Below are 26,778 nucleotides of genomic sequence, written 5' to 3' on the forward strand. Positions count from 1 at the left end.
TAGGTTAAGGTTTATGGGGAAAGATGTAATAGGATCCTGAGGGGGGTAGTTCCTTCATACAAAATGTGGTGGGTGTACGGAACGGAGGAGGAGGTAGTCGAGGCAGGTACTATCTCAGCGTTTAAGAAACATTTAGACAGATACATGGGATAGGACAGGTTTAGAGGGATAAAGGCCAAACACAGGCAGGTGGGACTAGTGTTGATGGGACATGTTGGTCGGTGTAGGCAGGATGGACCAAAGGGCCTGTTTCCACGCTGTTCTATGTAAGTAACACCAGTTTTATAGGCTCTTTAGTGGAACTTTTCTCTCTCATACGCTTAAGCAATGAAAAGACATCGTGTGAAATACAGGCAATCTCAATGCACAAATGGTAAATTTGCCTAAAATTTGTGTTCTAATTATACCTTGCATATTATTGGGCAGTTACTAGTTCAGTTTGTACCTCATGTTGGCAAAATTCCAAATGAAGTGAAAAATAGGCCAAATGATCACGACTGGATAATAATAATAATAATACATTTTATTTTCGGGCGCCTTTCAAAGTCTCAAGGACACCTTACAAAAGTTAACAGAAGAGAAAAAAAACATATAGCCGGAGAAAAATAAATAATAAGGACATCATCAATACACAAATTAAAGATAGAAATCATTCCAAAGATACAAAATCAAAAAATCAAAAAACACAATGTGAAGAGAGAGCAGCGGCAGCTAAAGTGCGCCAGCGTCCACTCTCCCTTCCGACAGCCATCTTGGACACAGACTAACAAGTTAAATTAAACACAAAAAATCATTTGTGTTTAATTTTAATTGGGGAAGGCACAATATCCAGTCCCCAACCCCAGTTCATCGAAAGTCAGCCCTATTGAGGCCACCGCTATTGCCTCTACGGAGGCCCGATGTTCCTGGCCGTTCTGGCCGGGTGGTGTTGCCCCGGCGTCGGGAGGGTCCTCACAGCGGCTGGGCCACCTGGAACGGCCGCTTCCTAGCAGGGGATTGTCGGCTTCCGAAGCCGACAGGGCCGCGCCGGGTTGGAGCTCCCAGGCTCCCGATGTTAAGGTCGGCGCCGCCCGCTCCGCTCCGCAGACCCGCAGCCCGGAGGTGTTGATCTCGGCAGTCACATCTCACCGGAGCTCCAGCGCGTCGATCCAGCGCAACGACCCAGGCAAGGCATTGCCCACTCCGCTCCGCGATAGCGCTCCAGCGCTGTGCAGCCACCGAAGCCGAGGTGCTGGGCGGTCCCCGCCAGGAAACAGCGCTCCACGCCCGCTGGTAGGCCATGAGGACGGGTCGACGGGCAGCCCGGAGAAAAAAGCTGCCTCACCGACCAGGTAGGGACCTAGAAGTATAATTATCCCCTGCCCCCCACATTAAGAAGTCCATTCCTCCAACAAGAAGAACAAGACTTACTAAAGACTTTAAAAAAAAATGAATTAAACGGACAGCTGCTGGATAGCAGCCATTCCCCAAGATGGCTCCTTCAGTAGCTAGCCCTTCGAAGTGCAATATCACACAATATGAGCTTAATAATTGCTTCTATGCGGCACGACCGATGTTGCAGTGGCGTCTGCAGTCCGTCTGTCTTTTTTTTATTTTTTGTACCGTTGAATGTATAGTTTTGTTGTGGTTTTTTATTGTTTTTAACTGTGTATATGCGGGGGGCGGGGGGAGGGAAGGGGGAACATTTTTAAACTCTCTTCCCTGTACGTGAGACCCAACCTTTTTCCTGTCGGGTCTCCGTTGTCGTTGGGGCCTAGCACCGTGGAGCGGTCTCCAGCCTGAACGACCTGGAGGCTCCAGTCACGGAGCTTTTGGAGCTGCGGACTTACCATCGTGGGACTGGCCGGCTTCGGAGCGCCGAGCGCTGTGGTGGCACGCTGCTGCGGCCCGACTCCGGGGCTCGGAGGCTCCAGCCACAGGTCCGGTGGATGGTGATATCGGGAGCTCGCGGGTCTCTGGTGGGAGACCGCTTTTCGGAGCTGCCACAACGCAACTTCTCCTGCCCGAGGTGCGGGGTTGAAGATGACTTGGAGCGGGGCCTTACATCGCCCGGTGCAGCTTTTATAGCCGCGGTACTTGGCATTGCCTGCCGGGGGCTCCAACATTAAGACCCAGAGCAGCGCCTTACATCGCCCGGCGCGGCCTTAATGGCAGCGGGACTTGCCATCGCCCGTCGGAGGCTTTAACATCGGGAGAAGAAATGGAACACAGGGGAAAGACAAGACTTTGCCTTCCATCACAGTGAGAAGGAGATTCGCTGTGATGGATGTTTGTGTAAACTGTGTTGGCTGTGTGTCTTGGTTATTTTCGTGTTGTATGACTGCAGAAACCAAATTTTGTTTTGACCTTCTTTTAAGCTTCAAATGGCAATACATTTGTAGTGTATTATTGTATTGTATAATCAGACAGCAGTGGAAAACATGAGCTATGACAGAGATGTACAATTTAAGTTGTTGTCAATTGCAGGCTGTGCACACAACCTATGCTGTCTCGATCTATTAATGGTTTTAGAAAGCAGCCAGTGATTGACCTGGAATGTTACCTTGAGGCTCAGTTTTGTGAATAGCTAGCTGGTGAATAAAGCCAGTCTATCCCATTTAAAGCGGAGATAGATAGTGAAGGCAGTAAGTGCTGAAATTGCTCTAGTAGTCAGTATGGCTTGCAATAAGAACAGCAAAACATTGATAAGTGTAAACAACTGGGTGGCACGGTGGCACAGCGGTGGAGTTGCTGTGGTTCGATCCTGACCACAGCTGCTGTCTGAATGGAGTTTGTAAGTTCTCCCCATGACCTGTGTGGGTTTTCCATGTATGGTGACCATTTTGATTTAATAGATTTCTCTGCGTTATATGTTTCTGCAGAGATTATCTTTGCTTGAGAACAGTACCTTCTTCCTCAGGAGGGATCAGTATCTTTTTTCCACATTCTTTGATACTTTATTTCCCCAAAATAGATCCATATCTCATTGCCTTGTATTCTAAGAAACCGTGGCATTTGCTATTGACTCTGAACATGTCAATCGTCTTTAGTTTAGTTTAGGGATACAGCAGAGAAACAGGCCCTTCGGCCCACCGAGTTCTCGCCGAACAGTAATATCGGCACACTAACACTATCCTGCACACACTAGAGCAGTGGTTCCCAACCTTTTTTTGGCCATGCCCCACCTAATCACCTCTAAAATCCTGATGCCCCCCCCCCCCCCCCCATGTGGTGATATATAATTCTTATCATTTAAAAAGTGAACTCCGTTTCAGCTGAAGAAGCTTAAAACGCCAATACCTTGGTTTAAACAAGCTTCAAAAGAACATGGCATCCATGAAAAATAAAAATGAAGTAAACAAAAGACAGTTAAAGTTCTGAGCAAGAAATTACTAAAAAATTGTTAAAAAAAAAGAAAAAAACATTAGGTGGTATTAAAATAATAATAATGATAAATATGATAATAAAAGAGTATTCACAGGTAATAAAGAGAGAGAACATTTCTATATTAGAATATTGAAATATTTGTGAATTGTCTCATACGAAAAATCGGAAATGTGGACCCAGACCTCCTCAGTCGCGCTCAATTGCCCCCCTTAAAAATCAAATTGCCCCCCTGTGGGGCGTACACCCCACGTTGGGAACCACTGCACTAGAGACAATTTACAATTTTACTAAGCCAATTGCACTACAAATCTCTACATCTTTGGAATGTTGGAGGCAACCGGAGCTCCCGGAGAAAACCTACGCAGGACACGGGGAGAGCGCACAAACTCTGTACAGACTGCATCCGTAATCAGGACTAAACCCAACTCTACTGCTGCGCCTCCATTCCCTTGTTGCCCTTATGTGAACCCAAGCCCCTGGTCAGAATGTAGTTGTTGAAAACACTGCTATGATGCCTGACAAAGAAAGGTTTTCTTTAAGAGAACACTCCAAACACTCGCAGATTCCTTATTTGTTCATTTTTGCTCAAATTTATTTGCTCAAATTTGTTATTTGAGCCTTTTAGATCCACTGCAGAAACTAAGTGTAACTTTGGCAGTGCAAAAATCCATCTTTGCTTTACTATGTATTTTTGCATTATGATATGGAAGCTAACATACACTCTGGCATGCCCCACATCATGGCCTAAGCCATGGCTTTTCACTGCTGCACAAATAGAAGGCTTCCAAAACATGAGTGCTGCGGAGGAAGACCAGGATTTTGACACACAAGTGTGTACTGTTGCCATTGTGGTTCGGGACAGCAGGTAAAAAGAACACTGAATGTAGCTCGACAATGCACTAATCAGTCACTTTCAAGTCAGACATTCTCTTGAAATATGGTCAGCAATTAAACACACAAACACTCTGTGATCCTCTAACATCACTCTTCTGGGGAAAAGAAGAATGTGCTGTTGAGAATCCTTCAAAATCCTTTATCTTTTGCATAAAAGATAAACTGCTGGAGGATATCAATGGGTTAGGCCTTCCAGCAGTTTATTTGTTTTTTTTACTAAAGAGTCCAGCATCTGCAGTTTATTTTGTCCCCATTTCTCTTTTGCATTGAATGCAGAGATTTAGTGTGTTTATGTACCTGAAATGTAGTGGAAGCAATTTATTTCTTTGGCTTTGTGTGGTGGAGTTTTTCAAGCCCCAGGAACATGGCAAAACAATTACTTCACTTTCTCCTAAAACACCTTTCAACAAGTCCTTTCCAATTTATTTCCGTTAAATATAAATTCCCTCCTAAATCTCCTGCTCCCTAAGTCTGACATTGTTCCAGATCATTGTATCATCCAACTCTGCGAGTAGCTCCATTAGAAATTCTTTGTTTCTATTTTGTAAGTATATGTTATACTTTATAATATTGTCACACATCACAGCTTTTTCTATGTTGTTTCAAATTATGTTGTGTGGTTAGAAATTGCAAATGATGAAATTGATGTGCATAATTCAAATGATTTTACCTATTGCTGTATTCATTTTTTCTATTCTACTGTAAACTTGTAAGCTTTTTCCACCCTTTTCTAAAAGTGCTCACAACTAGATAGATGGTTCCATTCAAATGCATTGAATGTAAATCAATTCACAAATCATTTTAGTGGGCTGTCAGGAAATTAGGATCGGAAATATTCAACATTCATTGCAAACAAGTAACCGCAATGTGGCATATCGATACAATGTACAATTAATACGCTTAAAATAACTAAAGGTTATTCATGGAATTAATGTAGCTGTCTCCAGACTTCTATCGGAAATTTATGATGGGAAAAAAAATATTTAGAAGCAGTTTAAAGAATGCCTAGGGCTGGTTTCATACTGAGCTGAAATGATTTAGTCAAAATGCCATAGCTAATTGTAAATGCCATAAAACGTTGCAGATTTGTATTAATTTAAAACAAATATTAAATTTGGTTGTCCTCATGTGCAACTGGATAGATGGAGATCTTGTTGAATGTGAGGTTATCCACTTTGGTAGCAAAAACAGGAAGGCAGATTACTATCAAAATGGCGTCAAGTTGGGGAAAGGGGAAGTACAACAGGATCTGGGGGTCCTTGTACATCAGTCTATGAAAGTAAGCATGCCGGTACAGCAGGCAGTGAAGAAAGCGAATGGCATGTTGGCCTTTATAATAAGAGGAATCGAATTTAGGAGCAAAGAAGTCCTTCTGCACTTGTACAGAGCCCTAGGGAGACCACACCTGGAGTATTGTGTGCAGTTTTGGTCCCCTAATTTGAGGAAGGACATTCTTGCTATTGAGGGAGTGCAGCGTAGGTTTACAAGGTTAATTTCCGGGATGGTGGGACTGTCATATGCCAAGAGAATGGTGCAGCTGGGCTTGCACACTCTGGAGTTTAGAAGGATGAGAGGGTATCTCATTGAAACATATAAGATTGTTAAGCGTTTGGCCACTCAAGAGGCAGGAAACATGTTCCAGATGTTGGGGGAGTCCAGAACCAGGGGCCATAGTTTAAGAATAAGGAGTAAGCCATTTAAACGGAGACGAGGAAACACTTTTTCTCACAGAGAGTGGTGAGTCTGTGGAATTCTCTGCCTCAGAGGGCGGTGGAGGCAGGTTCTCTGGATGCTTTCAAGAGAGAACTAGATAGGGCTCTTAAAAATAATGGAGTCAGGGGATATGGCGAGAAGGCAGGAATGGGGTACTGATTGTGGATGATCAGCCATGATCACATTGAATGGCGGTGCTGGCTCGAAGGGCCAAAGGGCCTACTCCTGCACTGATTGTCTATTGAAATAGACATTCAGTGGTTGAACGATAATCAAACATCAAACTATTGAGGTCTAAATGAGATAACAGTGTTAAACTGTGGATTTAACAAGTATGCTGTGTTTCCAATACAGCAAACTCTACATCTCCATACTGTGTAATATCATTGCAACATGCAACCTGTGCTATCAACAGGTTTTCTTTTCTGTAAACCACCACACAGGGGGGACTATTATGATCGGACAACACCATTTAAGGCCAGCCTACACTTTATCAAGTGTATTGAGGTTGGAACAAATGATGGTACTTGTCGACACAAGTATTGGCACAATGACGGAAGGAGTGTGGTCTATTTGTCTTGACACTGAAGCTTTGGTAATGGAGGGTCAAAACCGAACACAGAACAGCAAAAATCTCAGCACAGGAATGGGCCCGATGGCCCATGATATCTGCATTGGAAATGATGCCAAATTAAACTATTCCCTTCTGCCTGGTCGTGCTCCATAAATTACATTCCCTGCATATTCATGTGCCTCTCAAAAAGCTGAAACACCATGATTATATCTGCTTCTGTAAATAGCTTGTTCTAAGCTTTCCCCATATCTAGTTTCAGTCAATAAAATACTGAGTCAAGCACTTGCGTAACTAAACTTTATTTTGGAAAACACAATAACAGTTCCCCTCCACTATACCTAACCACCGCGGGTTCGATCCTTGTATCTGCTTGGCCAAGCCCTTCTAGCCTCGTGCAAGCAGAGACACTTCAAAAGGTCACACAGTCCCAAGCGCTCTTCCAGAAGATCAACACAGGACCTCGAGGGAGTTACCTTTTATAGGTCCCCAAACCATGAGGGGCCCAACCACATGGAGGTGGTCTCTATACAGTCCAATAACCAATATCAATTAACACAGTACATGATAGACATTTCCCTAACCAAATAATACAGTGACTAATACAATGTATCTGACAAAGTTTCTAGATACAGTACAAGTAAACAGAGATGAATTATGCAACATGTGCCTGAATATTCAAGAAACCCAGACAAGGCTCAACACTTAGTAAAGCTTTGGAACAATATTTACATAGAAACATAGAAAATAGGTGCAGTAAGAGGCCATTCGGTCGTTCGAGCTAGCACCGCCATTCATTGTGATCATGGCTGATCGTCCCCTATCAATAACCAGTGCCTGCCTTCTCCCCATATCCCTTGACTCCACTAGCCCCTAGAGCCCTATCTAACTCTCTCTTAAATCCATCCAGTGACTTGGCCTCCACTGCCCTCTGTGGCAGGGAATTCCATAAATTCCATTTACAATGGAATAATGGAATTCCATAAATTCCATTTACAAGGTGTATGTCTGGTTTGCATTCATCCAATCAGTTTCATGCAATTTACACCTAATTGTAAGAAACTACAGAAGTCCCATTCTTTCCCTGCAACTTTTATCTGGGCTCCAGCCAAACTGGCACCAGGGTCTCATCCATACCCCGCAACACTGCTCTCTCTCCCCATCCCTGCACTCGCAACGAGGGCAGAGTCCCCCTAGTCCTCACTTTTCACCCCACCAGCCGGCAAATACAACAAATAATCCTCTGCCATTTCCGCCACCTCCAATGCGACCCCACCACTCGCCACATCTTCCCATCTCCCCCTATGTCTGCCTTCCGCAAAGACCGTTCCCTCCGCAACTCCCTTGTCAATTCTTCCCTTCCCCCCCGTACCACCCCCTCCCCGGGCACTTTCCGTTGCAACCGCAAGAAATGCAACACCTGTCCCTTCACCTCCCCCCTCGACTCTATTCAAGGACCCAAGCAGTCGTTCCAGGTGCGACAAAGGTTCACCTGTATCTCCTCCAACCTCATCTACTGCATCCGCTGCTCCAGATGTCAGCTGATTTACATCGGGGAGACTAAGCGGAGGTTGGGCGATCGTTTCGCCGAACACCTCCGCTCAGTCCGCAATAACCTACCTGAACTCCCGGTGGCTCAGCACTTCAACTCCCCCTCCCATTCCCAATCCGACCTCTCTGTCCTGGGTCTCCTCCATTGCCAGAGTGAGCAACACCAGAAATTGGAGGAACAGCACCTCATATTCCGCCTGGGTTGCTTGCATCCTGACGGCATGAACGTTGAATTCTCCCAGTTTTGCTAGCCCTTGCTGTCTCCTCCCCTTCCTTAACCCTCGAGCTGTCTCCTCCCATCCCCCCGCCCTCGGGTTCCTCCTCCTCCCTTTTTCCTTCCTTCTCCCCCCCCCCCCCCCCCCATCACTCTGAAGAAGGGTTTCGACCCGAAACGTCGCCTATTTCCTTCACTCCATAGATGCTGCTGCAACCGCTGAGTTTCTCCAGCATTTTTGTGTACCTTTCAGTTTGCAGCTTGCCCCATTTCTGCAGAAGGCACATTTAAATTGACCAAATGGCCTAGCAGCACAGAAACCTTTACTCAATTTTAGTCCTTGCATCTCCAATTTGGATAGAATTAACACTTCCACCACCACCATTGGAAGCATGTTCCAGATACCTACATTTTTTGTAAAAAAAACTTGTTCTGCACATCTCTTTTAAACTTTCCCCCTCATGCCTTTCAAAATTATTTGGAAAAATATTTTGACCATGTACCCTATCTCTGCCTTTGAATTTTATAAGCTGCTATGAGGACTCCCATGCAGCTTCCAAAACACCGGAGAAAACACTCCAGGTTTGTCCAAACTTGCCTTATACACAATCCAAGTAGTATCCTGGTAAACTGCTGTATCCGCCTCTAAGTCAGCACATCCTTCCTGGAAAGCAGTGACCAGAACTGCACAACATATTTCATATATGACCTAATTATTTTCTAAAGCTGACACATGAATTCCTGACACAATGTGTAGGAAAGAACTGCAGATGCTGGTTTAAATCAAAGGTAGACACAAAATGGTGGAGTAACTCAGCGGGACAGGCAGCATCTCTGGGGAGAAGGAATGGGTGATGTTTCGGATCGAGACACTTCTTCAGACTGATGTCAGGGGAGTGGGCGGGACAGAGATAGAATGTAATCGGAGGCAGTAAGACTGCTGGGTGAACTGGGAAGGGGGAAGGGATGGAGAGAGCTATTTGAAGTTAAAGAAGCCAATGTTCATACCGCTGGGGTGTAAGATGTCCAATCGAAATATGAGATGCTGTTCCTCCAATTTGCATTGGGCCTCACTCTGACAATGGAGGAGGCCCAGGACAGAAATGTCAGATTGGGAATGGGAGGGGAAGATAAAATGCTGAGCATCCAGGAGGTCAGGTAGGTTAAGGTGGGCTGAGCGGAGGTATTCAGTGAAACAATCACTGCACCTGCGCTTGGTCTCACCGATGAACATGAGTTGACAACTGGAACAGCGAATACAGTATATGAGGTTGGAGGAGGTGCAAGTGATCTCCGCCTCACCTGAAAAGACCGTTGGGGTCCTTGGAAGGAGTCGAGGGGGGAGGTAAAGTGCATCTCCTGCGGTTGCAGGGGAAAGTATCTTGGGAAGAGGTGGTTTGGGTGGGAAGGGACGAGTTGACCAGGGAGTTGTGGAGAGAACGGTCTCTGCAGAAAGCAGAAAGGGGTGGAGATGGGAAGATGTGTCCATTAGTGGGATCCTGTTGAATTCATGACTGTTGTGCTCAATGTCTTGATCAATGAATGCAAGCATACCATACTACTATTTGGCAGATGCTGGTTTAAAATGTATATAGACACAAAATGCTGGAGTAACTCAGCGGGACAGGCAGCGTCTCTGGCAAGAAGGAAGGGTAGATGATTCGGGTCGAGACCCTTCTTTAGACTGATTAGTCTAACGGAATACTACTATCTGTTAGTGTTGCGACTTCCCCCACCAGCAGAGGGATCAATAGAAGGTGCTGCCTCACAAAGAGCATGCCCAATCTCATCACAGAGTCTACCCTCCCCACCTTCAAGGTGATCTATGGAAGGCACTATCTTAAAAAGGTAACCAGCATCATCAAGGACCCACACCACACTGCCCAAGCTTTCATTCCAATCCTGCCATCAGGAAGAAGGAGTCTGAAAACCGTGACCTCTTCTTCTTCTACTTCTTCTTCTTGTATATGGCGTGCACAGCCTAAAGTTGTAGGACAACTTGTTCTATTTGATCTTTCTTGATTGTGCACGCCAGGTTGATTGCATTCGTTGAAACAGGGTGGACCACGTGAAGGTTGCAACCTCTACCCCACTGTGACCTCCAGGTTCAGGAACGGTTTCTTCCCATCAACCATCAAGAGAGTCAAGATTGTTTAACTGTCATATGTGTCTAAACAGAATAATGACATTCATACTTCCAGCAGCATAACAAGTCTCTAAACACAGTACTTGATAGAATAAAACAAAAAATGTTCAATAAATTAAAAATGTATAATATTAGTTTGAAAAAAAAGCAAAGCCCGAAGTCCCTAGTGCAACAAAGACAGTTTGGAGTGCAGTTGGTATTTGTCGTGTTCTATAGCTTTATGGTTGTTGAGAAGAAACTGATACTGAATCTGGAGGTCACAGTTTTCATACTCCTATATTTGCTTTCCAATGCAAGGAGCGAGATCAGAGCATGGACAGGGTAGTGAGGGTCCATGGTGATGTTGGCTGTCTTTTTGAGGCAGTGACTCCCATAGATCTCTTTAAAAGTGGGGAGGGCATTCCTCATGGTGGACCCTGTCTCGTCCATCACTTTCTGTAATCTTCGTTCCTCGACGTTCCAGTTGTCGAACCTGGCTGTGATGCAACCAGCCAATATGCTTTCTACTGTACACAGGTTCAAGGGAGGTTTGAAGCTAGTGGTCTAACGCTGAAGAATGAAATGGATTTTCATTCACACCAGCTGGTTTATGGCAGGGTCTGTTCTGCAGTAAACTGTACTCCACCCAAAAATGTTCTTGAGATGATCTTCAGCAAGTAATCCTCACCGGGAATTCAAAGGCCTTGCATAGTTTTTTTTTCTCCATCCAGATCAGAAAACCATAAATTGTGAATCAATTCCTAAAGATGTTAACAGAAACATATTTCACTACTCGTTTGGGAATCGTCAATACTAGACATGGAAACCAATACTTTATGATTGATTATACAGTGAAGTTTCGGCATCGACTGTGCAATGTACACATTAACAAATATTTCACTTTCTCAAAATGAATGCAAATAATTTGCTATTACGTTTACAACACTATTGATGCCACAATTGAATCATACTCATTACTTACAATGAATTGCAGTAATTATTTCTTCCATCATACTTGTACAATTTCAAGGGCGATTAAATGTTATTCATAAACTTTTAAATGATTGACAAGTTTAATACAGTATTTTTGCATCTCAGTATTCTAATAATTTATCTTAATCTAACTGGGAATCTTCTGATGAAAAAATGTGGCCAGGATCTGTGAATATCAATACTGTTTTCACAAATAATTTAAGCAGAAGAAACAACTAATTTTGAATAGGCTGTAGATTCTGTATTAATTACAATTACTTCTGTAAGTAAATCCCTTCTAAAGCTGATATTACACCAATGCTTCACTTGACGATGTGCATATATAAAAGTTCATTATATTTGGCCCAAAACAATTTCAAATAAGAGATTGCCAGGAGTTACGAATCATTTTGTGGTCTCTGGTTGAAATAACTGTTTAAATATAATTTTATAATCAATAATACCATCATCTTATTATCATCAAAGCACAAACTTATTTAAGTAACAGGTTTGTTAAAAAACTTCGGTCTCCTTGAACCATTGAAAACAAAATACCTGAAAACAAATGCTAGGTCAGGGAAGAGAACAGTGATGCCACAAAATACATGTTACGAAAGAGGCAATGAAGACAGTATTGAGACGCATAAAGGTAGATCAATCCCTGGGACCTTACCAAGTGCATCCTTGGACTATGTGGAACCAAGCGAAGAAATTTGCTGGGGTCCTGGCTGAGATTTTTGTATCTTCCTTAGTCATGGGTAAGGTAAAAGAAGATTGGAGAATGATTAATGTTGTGCTTTTATTTAAGAAGGGCTACAAAGACAAAGCAGGGAATGCAGGCTGGTGAGCCTTAGATCAGTGGTGGTGGACAGGTTTCTCTCTCACTGAAGAGGCTGATGGGTGACTTTAGAGATGTTTAAAAATCATGAGTGGCATGTGCAAGATGAATTGTTACAGTGTTTTCCTTAGAATGGGGAGTCTCAAACTACATGATATAGATTTACGATGAGGGGGGAAACAGTTAAAATGACGTGAGAGGGACTTTTTTCGTAGGGTATACAGAAATATGTAGTAGGCAGAAGTGGTTGAGGTGGGTACAATTACAATGGTTAAAAGGCATTTGGACAATTTCATGGATAGGAAATGGTTAGAAGGATATGGGTCAAACACAGGCTATGGAACTAATTCACCAAGGCATCTTCCTTCACATGGACAAGTTGGACTGAAGGGCTTGTGCTCATATGTGGATTTCTGTAGCTATTGTAAGGCAAGGTAAATAAAACGTTTGCAAATTAAGTTTATTTAGAGGATTGATTTTTCCAGCATTATTAAGAATATGCCTTCCCAGTAGGAAACTTTCACGATCATAATGTGGGAATAGAATAAACACTCTTGCTCTCCCAACTCGATATGTGTGATTCTTTAGTAACCACCAGACTTTAAACCACTGCAACTCTCTCTCGAGTTCGGACGTTTAAAGAGCACTTCTGCAAATTGCAAAAAAATCTGTATTTGCATAGCACAAGCACCATCCTGTCTGAATACATTTAGAAAATGCAATTTGTACTGGGCGATCACTTCAGTTTTGAAATGAAACCTTTAATTATTTCAGTTGGTCACCCTAATTTGCAATAACAACAATCCCTGAAGAATGTGTTAGTCCTTCAAATGCAATGCAGACCATGCACAGGTAATCACAATACTGTATCAGTCTTTCAGTTTTGTGTTAGACATACAGTGAATAAATAGGCACTTTGGCGCATCGAGTATGCGCTGACCAGTGATCCCTGCACACTAACACTATGCTACACATATTAGGGACAATTCACAATTTTACCAAGCCAATTAGCGTACAAACATGTATGTCTTTGGAGCTTGGGTAGAAACCGGAGCTCCCGGAGAAAACCCACACGGGTCGCAAGGAGAACATACAAACTCCGTACAGACAGCACCCTGCAGTCAGGATTGAACCCGGGTCATTGGCATTGTAAGGAGGTAACTGTACTGCTGCACCACCCTGCCGCTCATGTCATTGTTTTAGGGCTGAACATAGGTGCAACAGTGTCGACCTTCTCTCCATGCAACCTTGAATGGCATCTTGGAAAAGAAGAAAAGCATTTAGATATAGCTGCATGGCTGGAAATATATTATGTTAATAGTATAACAGTGCCGCTTGACAAGTTGATCGATTATCATAAGACACGACAAGTGATTTGCTGCAGACCTTGTGTTTTGTATTTCCATTATATTATTTTTGAAATGTCCACATGAATAGATCAATGAAGCCAAAACATGTCTTAATCTAAAACCCATTACTGTCCCTTTGTATGCACAACCACTTTATACTGCATGGCATTCTCTCCAAAAGAAAGTCAGAATAGCAACAAATTAAGTCCCATGGGAAATATCATGCTGGTTGACCAAAGAAACGCTGATGCACCAAAGACTCATTACCAGAACATAACACTTTATTGGTTTGTCCTAGAACAAACTAGTGAAGGAGTGAAAGAGGCCAAAGAAATTAAAGTAAGTCAAAACAATTATTTAATTGTTGCAATCATGACAGTTTATGCATCTAATTGGCTATTAAACTTTCAGAATTATCAAGACTTCAAAAGCGTTAAAACCATTGTAATTCTCCAAGGTTCTAACAATATTTGTGCATCAAATCTTCAAATGTTTAAAATAATTTAAGAGCCAAGCCTACATTTGATTAGACTGAAGCTTGGGATTTGACAGTGAGCCAACTATTGCATTAAAAACCAATTATTATAGAGGCAATAATTTTCGAGTGAGCCTGACATCCGTGGTGGCTAAGTTACTGGAGAGGATTCTGAGGAACAGAATCGACCAGCATATGGATAGGCAAGGATAAATTAGATAGGATAGGTTTCAAGCACAGGCATTTGACCCATATGGATCAGCACGGGTTTGTGCAGTGAAATCATGTCTCACCAATCACTTACCATGGAGAAAGACATGGACTGGGGAATTTCAGGCAGCTAATGGAGATATCTTGAGAACAGTCCGCATTATAGCTGTGGAGGTGCTGAACATCCTAGGGCATAGGAAAGCAGATAAATCTCCTTGGCCTCATCAGATATATTCTAGGACACTGTGGGAAGCTAGAGAAGAAATTTCAGGTATCGTTACAGAGATATATTTATCACCATTAGGCACAGGTGAGGTTCTAGAAGACTAGAGGGTGGCTAACGTTGTGTCTCTATTCAAGAAGGGCCACAAGGAAAAGCCTGGGAACTATAGACCAGCGTTGATATATATACATCTGTCTTATCAATCTTGTGTCTTGTGAATCTGAGGGCTTTTTTGAAGAAGTAACAAAAAACAATTGATGAGGGCAAAGTCGTATACATTGTCTATCTGAATTTCAGCAAACATTTGATAAGATTCTGCATGGTACGCTGTTCTTGAAGGTTATATTGCATGGGATCTAGGGAGAGCTGGCTTACTAGATAGAGAAGCGGCTTCATGGAAGGAAGCAGAGGAAGGTAGATTTTTCAAATTGGAGGCCTATGACTAGTTGTGGGCCTCAGGGTTTAGTGCTGCGTTCATTGCTATTTGTGGTTTATAATAATGATTTGGATGAGAATGTAGAAGGAATTAGGCAACTGCTATAACAATATTTAAAATATGTTTGGACAGGTACACGGATAGGAAAGGTTTAGAGGGATATGAACCAAATACGAACTGGTGGGGCTAGTGTAGACAAGGCACCTTTGTCGACATGGGCAAGTACCTGCATCCTCGCAAGGACCAGATGTCATCAGCAGAACTACTGAAGGGAAGCAGTGCTACAATCAACTACCGCGTGAACACTGTTTTCTTGGTGGCTATCAATTCCTGCCATCCCTTAAATCATCGATCACAGTAAAAAAATAACTAGGCAGTCTGTCAAAGAAAATACCATGCAAGATGCTTCATATCGATAGTTTTGTTGATGACATCAAGCACATGATAGTCCATTAACATAACCATAGCAAATATTTCATAATAAAACAGTACATCAGTAGAACTCAATTTCAGAGGTGGAGTTGAAAATATATTGGACCCTCATATTCACCCTCATATTCTGCACTTGCAACTGATGACGAACGAATGTAGATTTGTTCCTTGAGGGAATAGGTCAGCATGTCAAGTCAAGAGTGTTTTATTGTCATATTTACCAGATAAAACAATTAAATTCTTACTTGCTGCAGCACAACAGAATATGTAAACATAGTACACTGTAAACAATATGATAAACGATGGAGGGAAAACAAGTTCAGTGTGTATATACATACATAATCACAAGTACACACACATATACTGCATATATACACATACTGTATATCTATTATATATTAAAACTCTGTGACTGTCGCCTGCCGTCCGGCTGCCTTTCTGCCTTTTGATTCGTTCCATCGTGTGATGTCACAATGCCCAATACTCGCAGATGTCCAATCGCAATGGATCCATTTACATGGACGGCTGCCGGCCGCCTTTCTTCCTTTGATTCCTTGCTACGCCAAAACCAGACGCAGAATCGCCGACATCTTTTCCATTTCGGTAGAGATTTCACTTTTCTTTCTAAGTATCTGCCACTGATTACATTTTGTCGTGTTTAAGTACATGTATTTAATCAAATCCTTCTCCACCCCCCCCCCAATATTTCAAAAATAAACTGGCTTCTCACCCATAGAAGCAGCACCAGCCCCAGCCCCTGATGAACGTTCCATTGTGTGATGTCACAATGCCCAATGTTCAAAGGCATTATTGCCATAGAGGGAGTACAGAGAAGGTTCACCAGACTGATTCCTGGGATGTCAGGACTTTCATATGAAGAAAGACTGGATAGACTCGGCTTGTACTCGCTAGATTTTAGAAGATTGAGGGCGGATCTTATAGAAACGTACAAAATTCTTAAGGGGTTGGACAGGCTAGATGCAGGAAGATTGTTCCGGATGTTAGGGAAGACCAGAACAAGGGGTCACAGTTTAAGGATAAGGGGTGAATCTTTTAGGACCGAGATGAGAAAAACATTTTTCACACAGAGAGTCGTGAATCTGTGGAATTCTCTGCCACAGAAGGTAGTTGAGGCCAGTTCATTGGCTATATTTAAGAGGGAGTTAGATGTGACCCTTGTGGCTAAAGGGATCAGGGGGTATGGAGAGAAGGCAGGTACAGGATACTGAGTTGGATGTTTAGCCATGATCATATTGAATGGCGGTGCAGGCTCGATGAGCCGAATGGCCTACTCCTGCACTTAATTTCTATGTTTCTATGTTTCCCTCTCCTCACCCCTCTCCCTCTCCCACCCATCCCTCTCTTCCCCACCCCCCTTCCCTCTCTACCACCACCTCCTTCCCCTACCCCACTGTCCCTCTCCCACCACTCCCCCTACCCCTCCCTCCCCACTCTTCCACTTCTATCCCCTTACTCCACCCTTCTCCCTTCCCCACCCCTCTCTCTTCCCCTCCCTTCCCCTCTCTCCCCCACCCCTTCCCCTATCCCCTCTGTCCCATTTCCCCCACTCCTCCGTCCCATTTCCACCACTCCTGCTACCCCTCTACCCCTCCCTCTCTCCCCACTCTTCCACTTATCTCCCCTTCTCTCCTCCCCCTCTCACTCTCCTCACCCCCCTCTCCCTCTCGCATCCCTCTCTCCCCCACACCCCCCTTCCCGCTCTACCCCCCACCCCCTTCCCTCTCTCCCCCCCCCCCGTTCCATCACTCCCCCTACCCCTCTCCTCCTCCCTCCCCACTCTTCCACTTCTCTCCCCCTTCCCCCTCCACTCCTCCCCTCCCTCCTCCCCTCCTTCCCCATCCCTCCTCCCCCACATCTCTCTCCCCCATCTCTCACCCCCTAGCCCGCTCTCCTTTCCCTCCCAAATTTATCCCGTTTCCCCCTCCTCCTCCTCTCCATCCCTCCCCCTCTCCCCCCCCCCCCCCCCCCCCCCCCACACAATGCCGTTGGGGAAACAGACCCAACGGGTCTGCACTTGGTCTAGTAAGTTATCAAGAGTCAAGTCAAGAGTCAAGAGTCAATTTAATTGTCATTTGGACCCCTGGGGGTCCAAACGAAATGCCGTTTCTGCAGCCATACATTACACACAAATAGACCCCAGACACAACATAATTACATTTAACATAAACATCCATCACATAACTGTGATGGAAGGCCAAAAAAACTTATCTCTCCACTGCACTCTCCCCCCCCCCGATGTCACAGTCAAAGTCAAAGCCCCCGGCTGGCGATGGCGATTGTCCCGCGGCCATTGAAGCCACGCCGGGTGGTGCGAGGTCGCACACCGGGTCTTGATGTTGGAGCCCCCGGTGTGTGCTCGCAAAGTCCCGCAGCCATTCCAGCCGCGCGGGGCAATGGTGTTAGGCCCCGCTCCAGGAGCTCTTCGACCCTGCAACACGGGCGGGAGAATTCGCCGTTGCAGCAGCCCGAAAAGCGGTCTCCCTCCAGGGAGCCGCGCGGGGTCGTCCGAGCCGTCCGCAGACCCGCAGTAGCAGCCTCCGACTCAGCAGCAGCAGCAGCGGCAGCAGCAGCAGCAGCAGCAGCAGCACTCCTCCACCGCTCCACCTGCTCCGGTCTCGGCCAGCTCCGCGACGGCAACGGTGAGTCGGCACCAGAGTCCCCGGCTTCTTCCCGTTGGAGGCCGCTCCTCGTTGCGGCCTCAACGACACCTGAGACCCGACGAGAAAAAAGGTCGGGTCTCCAGTGCAGGGAGAGATTCAAAAGTTTCCCCCCCTTCCCACCCCCCCCCCCCCCCCCCCCACACACACACCCCAACATAAAATAACAAAAACGACACAGAAACACAGACAAAAAATAACAAAAACGCGGACAGGCTGCAGAGGCCGCTGCTGGCCAGAGCCGCGCCGCCTACATAATAGTCAGGGCCAGATTTACGTATAAGCTAGACAAGCTTAAGCTTAGGGCCTCGAGATCTAGGGCGGCCTACTCACCTCATTGCCTCACCGGACCCATCAAACCCTGCTGCCCCACCGACCATCTGCCCACCGGGTCCTCCTACTCTTTGCCCGCTGAACCTGGCCACTCCACCGTCCTCCAACAGCCCGCAGCCATCGCCTTACCTGCAGCCTGGACTCAGCACCGGGCCTGAAGTTTCCACGCTGCAGACTCCCACTCCCCGGGGTTGAATGCACTGGTTCCTAGTGCTAGTCCTCCTAACCCTGGTAACCTCAGTGGCTGTTCCACTGGGTCTTCCCCATTCCCCTCAAACACATTGTCCCAGCTCTTCCCCACCCACATTAATCCTCATACGCCCCTACCACCTGACCACCCATCACACCACCACCAGACATCTCCTTGGTCTCAGTCCACTCAGTTGCCTTCCTCCGGCCCCAACCCCGATCCCTGTGGTGTGTTCACCATCCCCCCTGACCTCCCCCTCTCAGTTACCGAACGGTCTGTCCTCAGCAGATGCCTCACCTTTGTCCCCCTCCATCCCCACCTCAATGAGTTCCGTGCCCGCTGTGATTTGGAGCTCTTCTTCCGTTGCCTCCACCTCACATTGTTCTTCCATGTAAAGTAGTCCTCGCCCCATTGATGATACCTTTTCCCGTCTCCAATGGACCCCTTCCTCTTGGACCCCCCCTCATGGCCATTGGTACAATGAAATTTGGGGGTCACCATCCAACGTCGGAACGGGAGAACATTCTCAGCGGCTTGGACTTCCGAATCGGCCACTTCCTACCGGAGACCGTTGCTCCCGAAGTCCACAGGCTGAACTGGGTGGAGATTCGCGCTGGCAGCCCTCGGCAAAGGGTTCCCAGGACCCCAGCGATGTTGAAATCAGTGCGGCCCGAGGCTGGGAGCTCCGAAAACCATAGCTGATGTTGAAGCAGCAGGCCCAACACTCCAGAGCTTCAAACGGAGATAGGTAAGGCATCGCCTGCTGCACGGTGAATCCAATATGTATTTTAAAACCAACTGTTTAATGACAACATACTGTAGGATCTAAAAGTGTCACACTGTCACTGTCGGGTAGTCATGATCCTCTAGTGTACTATATATACACAGTTACTCAAAAAAAAACAATAGTAGTGCAATGATAATAATAATGATAGTCTATTGTAGTTCAGAGCTTATTTGAGGTTGTAGTGTTTAATAGCTTGATGGCTGCAGGGAAGTGGCTATTCATGAACCTGAATGTTACAGTTTTCAGGCTCCTGTACCTTCTTGCTGATGGCAGTGGTGAAATGAGTGTGTGGCCATGATGGTGTGGGTCTCTGATGAGATGTGGGTCTCTGATTTGGCAAAGATTAAGCAATTATGGGTTGGTTGAGGTGATGGAAGTAAACTAATCAGAAGTAGCAGCATTTTAACTGGAATTAAGGCATCCCCCTGGGCCTGAGCATTTCATTCATTGATCCTTATAAATGTGAAACTATACAGTCGGGCTAAAATATCAATCATCCTCATTGAGTCGGTGGGAATGATTACATCCAGAGTTTGCATTGTTGGTCATGACTCAGACTGATGAAACCAATAGCCTTGATTGATGTTCCTTGAGTTAGCCATTCTAAACATCCAGGAGGCAGCAGTGTTTGTGGCATCAATCCACTTGTGCTTAAGCTATTCTACATCATTGTCACTGCAATTGTCTGAAGATATTTTGAAGACTTCTCAAGTTATAGATGTGCTGATGCACAGTGATTTGGCTTTCTATCAGTGATGTAGCCTCCAACATGTCCCTTTCAATAGTACCATAGAAACAATCCTTGCCTACTTGTATGCTGCAAGCTACCAAGGTAGAAAGCTGAATGGCCAGACTGAAGAAGGGTGCCGACCCAAAACATCTCCCATTACCTCTGTTATGAACCTCCTGGACTTTAGTTGGCCATCTAGTGGTTATTCTGTGTAACGTTTTGGTTGGCCATCTAGTGATTACCTTTGTGAAAACGTTTTGGGTGGCCATCTTTTTAAGTTATTTTCTTCTACTTCTGTCGGTTTGGTAGACAAAATCCAGTGTGATCCTCATCTCTGTCAATCCCTAACACAGCATTGTCTGTAAGTTGTATTACTCATCTCAATATGTTTCTTAGTTTCAGTATATTTATGTGATGAAGCATTCTCAGTTATTGTTGCAGCATGCAGCTAAGATAGTTTGTTAGCAATGTTAGCTTATTAGTGATGTTAACATATTAGCAGCCATATTAGTTTGCTAGTGTGATTGTGCTAGCAAAGTATATTATTTCAATGTTCATGTACTCATTATTAAGTGTATGCTTATTCTCCACTTTGCAGTTTCACATTTTATTCTATTAAACTCTCAAAATACACAACTGCCTGTTCCTTTGGAGGGAGATGGAAGGAGTGTTTAACTTGACTGAATGGCTGAGCAGCCTGTGTTCAGTGAAGGCAGCACACCCTCTCCAGAGATGCTGCCTGGCCCGCTGAGTTACTCCAGCTTTTTGTGTCTATCTTCAGTTTAAGCCAGCATCTGTAGTTCCTTCTCACATGTTGATTGGTGAGTTTTGGTTTGAGACTCTTCTTCAGATGATACACTGTGGTATTAACCAGCACCTGCAGTACTTTTTTTCTATGATGTTTCCTCACTCTTCTGAAACTCCATTGCAATTTATTCAGATTTCTTTTGCAAGCATCAGTCTGTCAGAAATAGAATACAATAACTCATGTATTCTATTTCTGACTGACAATAATTTTTTTATGTTGCTCCATTGTAGATGACCATTTCACACTTAGTAGTCTGTACAGTTTGGACGTTATCATCGTGGCCATGTGGGTTTTCCCTGGGTGCTCATTCATCCCATACTTCAAAGAAGTACAGGTTTGTAGGTTAATTGGCTTCAGCAAAAAAATGTACATTGTCCCTAGGATGTGTAGGATAGTGCTTGTGTACAGGGATTGAATGGACACGGTAGGCCAAAGGGCCCGTTTCCACGCTGTATCTCTGATCTAAACTAAAGATGAAGCATGCTATTAACAATTAATTATATCACTCACTAACTGGAAACTTTTCCCTTCTCTTCTGCTCTATGGAATTCACTGTACTGCCAGTTGCAAGATCCTTGGAAAACCATTTCTATCCCCCACTGCTGTTCTCTGAGCAGAAGTACAGGCTAGTGATTGAGCTTCATGAGATATTTTCATTTGATGGATCACATGAATTTAGTGAAAATGTCTTTGAGCAGGAGACACGCAAGAGTGTACGAGTAGCAACACTGGATGGACAGATGAAGCTGTGACAAAATGCATAGGTACTGAAGGATGATGGCATCGATGTAAGTGAAATTATACTGCTCTTTCTGGACTTAGTTGGTTCATTAAACTGCTTTCTATAGTCATTCAAGGAATATGGCACTATGCTCATTTCTGATTTCCCAGTGACCTCGATCCTATTTATTTCTATGATAGGTTTTCTTCATACATTATTGGAGACTTGAATTGCTTAGATATTGAAAAAGTGTCTGTTTAGACCCTTTGATAAGATTGTTAATAGCACACCGCAGAATGTCTTGTTTACAGGCCTATCCCATGGGAAATTAACTGGATCCAGACGTCAAACATATTGTGTTAAACTGAACAGATCTTGCACCAGGAAGAATTGTTTCATAGAACCCAGAAAAGGCTGTATCTTTGAATCCATTTCAACATTTCTTCTTTTGGTGAACTCAGACTTGGCCCCTTGATTCCTTGAGGTGAGATTAATAGTGTATTGGACTCCAGCTACTGTGGATTGCATGGAAAACATAAACAGACTGAGCGAAACATCTGAGCTAAACATCTACTCCAGCATAATGAACAAAGGCTTGATTTTTCCCAGGTGATATCAGACCCACACCCCTGTCCCTCCCTCAAAATCTCAATGCACCTCCTGATTAATAAGTGGGTATTGTGACAATTCATAGCTCAATTGGTTTTAGCACAAGCTGCGGTATATCCATGCATTTTCCCAGCTTGTTTGATCCCAAAGTTTTACATTGTTTGGGACTTGACTCAAGCATTGCTAATTATAGCAAACTGCTCCGATGGAATAGACTGCGGAAATCTCAACAGGACAAAATTTACCATCAGACTCATTTAGGAATATTGTCCTCTTACAAACATTTGTCATATTGTACCAGGTTTTCCTCAATTAAAACTGCCAATTATCGTTAAATTAACTGTGAGTGTCAGTAATTTGGAATTGTGACTGTTGAACAGAAACAACAGATAAAATGTTCTGGACATCACTGCAGTCACAACATTTCAATTATATCAAACAATATATTTGAGCTCTTATATTTTTCTTGGCATTGACATGGACTGCCCAGCCCCTCCTGCCTAGTCTCAGAGGTTATCTTGCATGTCAGCACCAATCAATTGGCTCTTGCCTCTCAGCTTTTCACGCCTGATCTCTGAGTTTTTGTTGCTTCGGAGGATTTATTTTTTCCGTTTGACTGATGAAATGGGACAGATATTTGTTCTGCTGATCTTTTATGTAAGTCAGAATTCTCAGGTTGAATCTGACATTCAAACTGACATTCGACAATGGTTTTCTGTTATGTTTGTATGTCGGGCTCCCTGCCCAGTTTATATCTTGCAGCTGTAAATGTTTTTCTTTTAAGCATCTTTTGGTTTTGATGTTTTTTTCCACATAATGCACCTCGGTATTTTACATGAGAGTGTATATCAAGTTTAGCTTCCCATCATACTGTGACAGTTTCAGTTGCTTTCTGTTTTGTCCTGAGAAATCCTGGAATTTTAATTTAATTTTATACAGATGTCTTTGCTGTGAACTACTCAGCTACACCTGTCAAGATGCATATGTCCTGCTCCTTGTCTGTATTTATGCAGCCATTTCCTGCCTAAAGATAAACATTTTCTTTCCTCTTAATGATACTCTAGGTTTCAGAGTTGTTTTCCTTTAATCGGCAAGAAGTCTCTTCCCTCGTCTATACACATGTTGGTAAGACAGTTTCATAATGCTGTCTCATTTCTTCCATCAGGCAGGTCCTTTAATTTTTGTGAACACTTCATGTTTTATTCATTTACACGAGTCTGATAGATATTTCTAATCAAATATTCCTTCCCATTACCAGTAAAGACTGCATAGCAAGCGTAGTGTTTTCAGAGATCCTCGAGCTATAAGATGGTTGTTTAAGAAAGGCTCTTCCCAGTTCTTCCAGAAACTTTTCCTCAGAATCACAAGGAGAATAATAATTGAAGGTAATTGTAATCGTGTTGCACTCACTAGGGAGCAGAAATCTTCATTACGACTGTACCTGCTTACTAGATAGCAGTCTTAATTGGGGAGAAGGAAAGAAGAAATTCACATGAATGACTACAAATCTGTCTTTTTTTTAATGGTTTTGCACCGCAATCCATTCCCATCTGTTCAGATCTATCTTATTATTGATGCAGAACCCAATTAATTCCAGAAACGGAGCACACCATCAGTAAAATTAAGTTGCAAATGTTAACTAATGAAATATATTGTTGAATCGGTAAGAACTCCTGCCACCACCGTAAGGAATGCAATCTGTGAATTATTAGATATAGATAGATATATGCCATTTATTGTCACTATACATGTACAGTGAAACTGAAAGCTGCTCGTACTCAGTGCATACATACAATTTTACACAAAAAACAAGAAACAGAAAAACAAAACAGAAGGGAGATGGGGGGGGGAATAGGTGCACAAATTCTACGGCGCTACATACATATATACATATATACAGATGGAAGTCCGTGTTGGGCGGTGTAGTCAGTGAATGTGTGGATTTGAATTCATGGTAGATATAATTCTCAGGAAGCAGCTATTCCTGAGTCTGTTTGTCCTGGATTTGATGCACCTATAGCGCCTTCCAGAGGGCAGCAGGTCGAACAGTCCAAACGCAGGATGGGAGCTGTCTTTGGTGATCTTCTTTGCCCTGCTAAGGCAGCGGGAGGTGTTATTCTTCCATGGAAATATGGAAATGAATATTCAAATAAAGATTTAATAAGGGTATACATTTCCTTTTTAACATAATGTTAAATAATTGATTAATTTGTGCTTTTGCCAGAAAACTGATAGCGAGCAAATATTATGCTATCCTCAAAGGAGAAATGAACTGGTGGGTTGAGGATAAATAATGAGATAATCACCACAATCTATCTTCATAAAGGATGGGAGCAGTTGCAAAAATAATTGGAATAGTTGTGAAAGGAGGGATCTGTCTTTTGCGAAGTCAGTGAAGTGGCAAATCAGGAAGGTTCAACAGATAACACATACCCAGCACTTCAGGACACATTCACTAAGGAACTGTACAAGAGGTTGCTGGCTAAAAATTAAAGGTTATTAAATGAATGTTCTTGGACTGGCATGTGGATAAGATAAACCATCTGGTTTACGAAGTGCTGGAGTAACTTACTGGGTCAGGCGACACGTGTGCACTGTCTAGGTGAGGTCTGCTACATGATTTTACTGGGTACAGCAAAGCATTTCAGTGTATCTAGGCACATGTGATAATAAGGCATCGTTGAATCATTAAATTGATGCAGCTCTTGCATCTATAAAGATGGGAACAGTGAACAGCTAAAACCCAAGGGTAGAGTGATTCATGATTTATATGGTACTTCCACACATCATACGGAAGATTCTCATCAATACTTAACAGAAATCAAGAAGACTAATGAGATTCTGAGCTTCTTCCCAAGAATTATCGAACACAAAAGGATTTGCGACAGGATTTACTCCTATGTGGAGGAGAATGGGTTAATTAGGGACAGTCAGCATGGCTTTATACAGCATGGCTTATACACTTTTTACAGAGTTGACGTGGAAAAGCTTTTCCCACTGAGAGTAGGGAAGATTCAAACAAGGGGACATGACATGAGAATTAAGGGACTGAAGTTTAGGGGTAACATGAGGGGGAACTTCTTTACTCAGAGAGTGGTAGCTGTGTGGAATGAGCTTCCAGTGAAGGTGGTGGAGGCAGGTTCGTTTTTATCATTTAAAAATAAATTGGATAGTTATATGGATGGGAAGGGAATGGAGGGTTATGGTCTGAGCGCAGGTATATGGGACTAGGGGAGATTAGGTGTTCGGCACGGACTAGAAGGGTTGAGATGGCCTGTTTCCGTGCTGTAATTGTTATATGGTTATATGGTTATATGGTTATATGGCTTTCCTTCTCAGCTCTCAGTCCTCTGGCTCCACCTCTTCCTTTCTTCCTCCCCCGCCCCCACCCTCACATGAGTCTGAAGAAGGGTTTCAACCCGAAACATTGCCTATTTCCTTTGCTCCATAGATGCTACCACACCCGCTGAGTTTTTCCAACATTTTTGTCTAACTTGGCTTTACACACTTCAGGTTGTGGCTTACTCTTGATCGAGTTTTTTTGAGGAGGAGACAAAGGTGATTGATGACGGCAGGTCTGTGGATGTTGGCTACCTGGATGTTAGTAAAGCTTTTGATAAAATTTCCCATGGTAGACGATAAAAATGCACGGGTATAACAGTGACTCGGTCATATGGATTCGGAACTGTCTTACTGACAGAAGACAGAAAGTGTGGTCAAAGAACAATATTCCGGTTGGAGGTCTTTGACAAGTGAAGTTCAGCAAGGATCTGTGCTGGGACCTCTGCTGGTTGTGATATGTATAAATAGAAAGATTAAACGAGAACTTACCGTTTGAAGTTTGATCTTTATTTTATGAGAAGTTGAAGTGAGGGAATACGTGAAGAGCCAGCCAGCCCGCATGCGCGTCAATCTTCAGAGCAACTGTATGAAACCACGGACCAGTTGCAGAACTTAAACTATAGAAAGACTAACGAGACTAGAGTTACCGGATAATCTTTTATGAGAATCAGGGTTGGGAGTGGAAGGGCACGTATATTTTCTCACTTCAACTTCTCATTAAAAAAAAAAGATCAAACTTCAAACGGTAAGTTCTCGTTTAATCTTTCTATTTTATTTCGAAGTCACGTGAGTGACTACGTGAAGACTTCAAAGCTCTGTGGTTTAATGCAGTAACCCAATCTGTGTGTGAAACACTTAAACAGATAAACCATTAATGGTAGAAAAACATGGGTTATTAATACCATGATGCTAATTTGCATACATGGCCATTGTTCTTAACCGGACCATAGTCCCAATTGGCTTTGAGTTAGACAATAGCTCATGCAACACTGTTCAGAACTCTATCTGCAAATATCCAGACATATTCAACCAAATTTTATAACTTCTGAACATGCAATATGTAAGCATCTTGCTGTATGATGAAAGGGAAACATCCATTCTATTGGCTGCTAATGAGCCATCAGCAATATCTTGCGAGACTATTAAATAACAGTGAAGAAACTATCTTTCATCTCATAGGTACTAGCAAGCTCAGTGTACCTGTATATATA

This window comes from Leucoraja erinacea, chromosome 11 (assembly GCF_028641065.1).
Source record: "Leucoraja erinacea ecotype New England chromosome 11, Leri_hhj_1, whole genome shotgun sequence".
Taxonomy (NCBI): Eukaryota; Metazoa; Chordata; class Chondrichthyes; order Rajiformes; family Rajidae; genus Leucoraja; species Leucoraja erinaceus.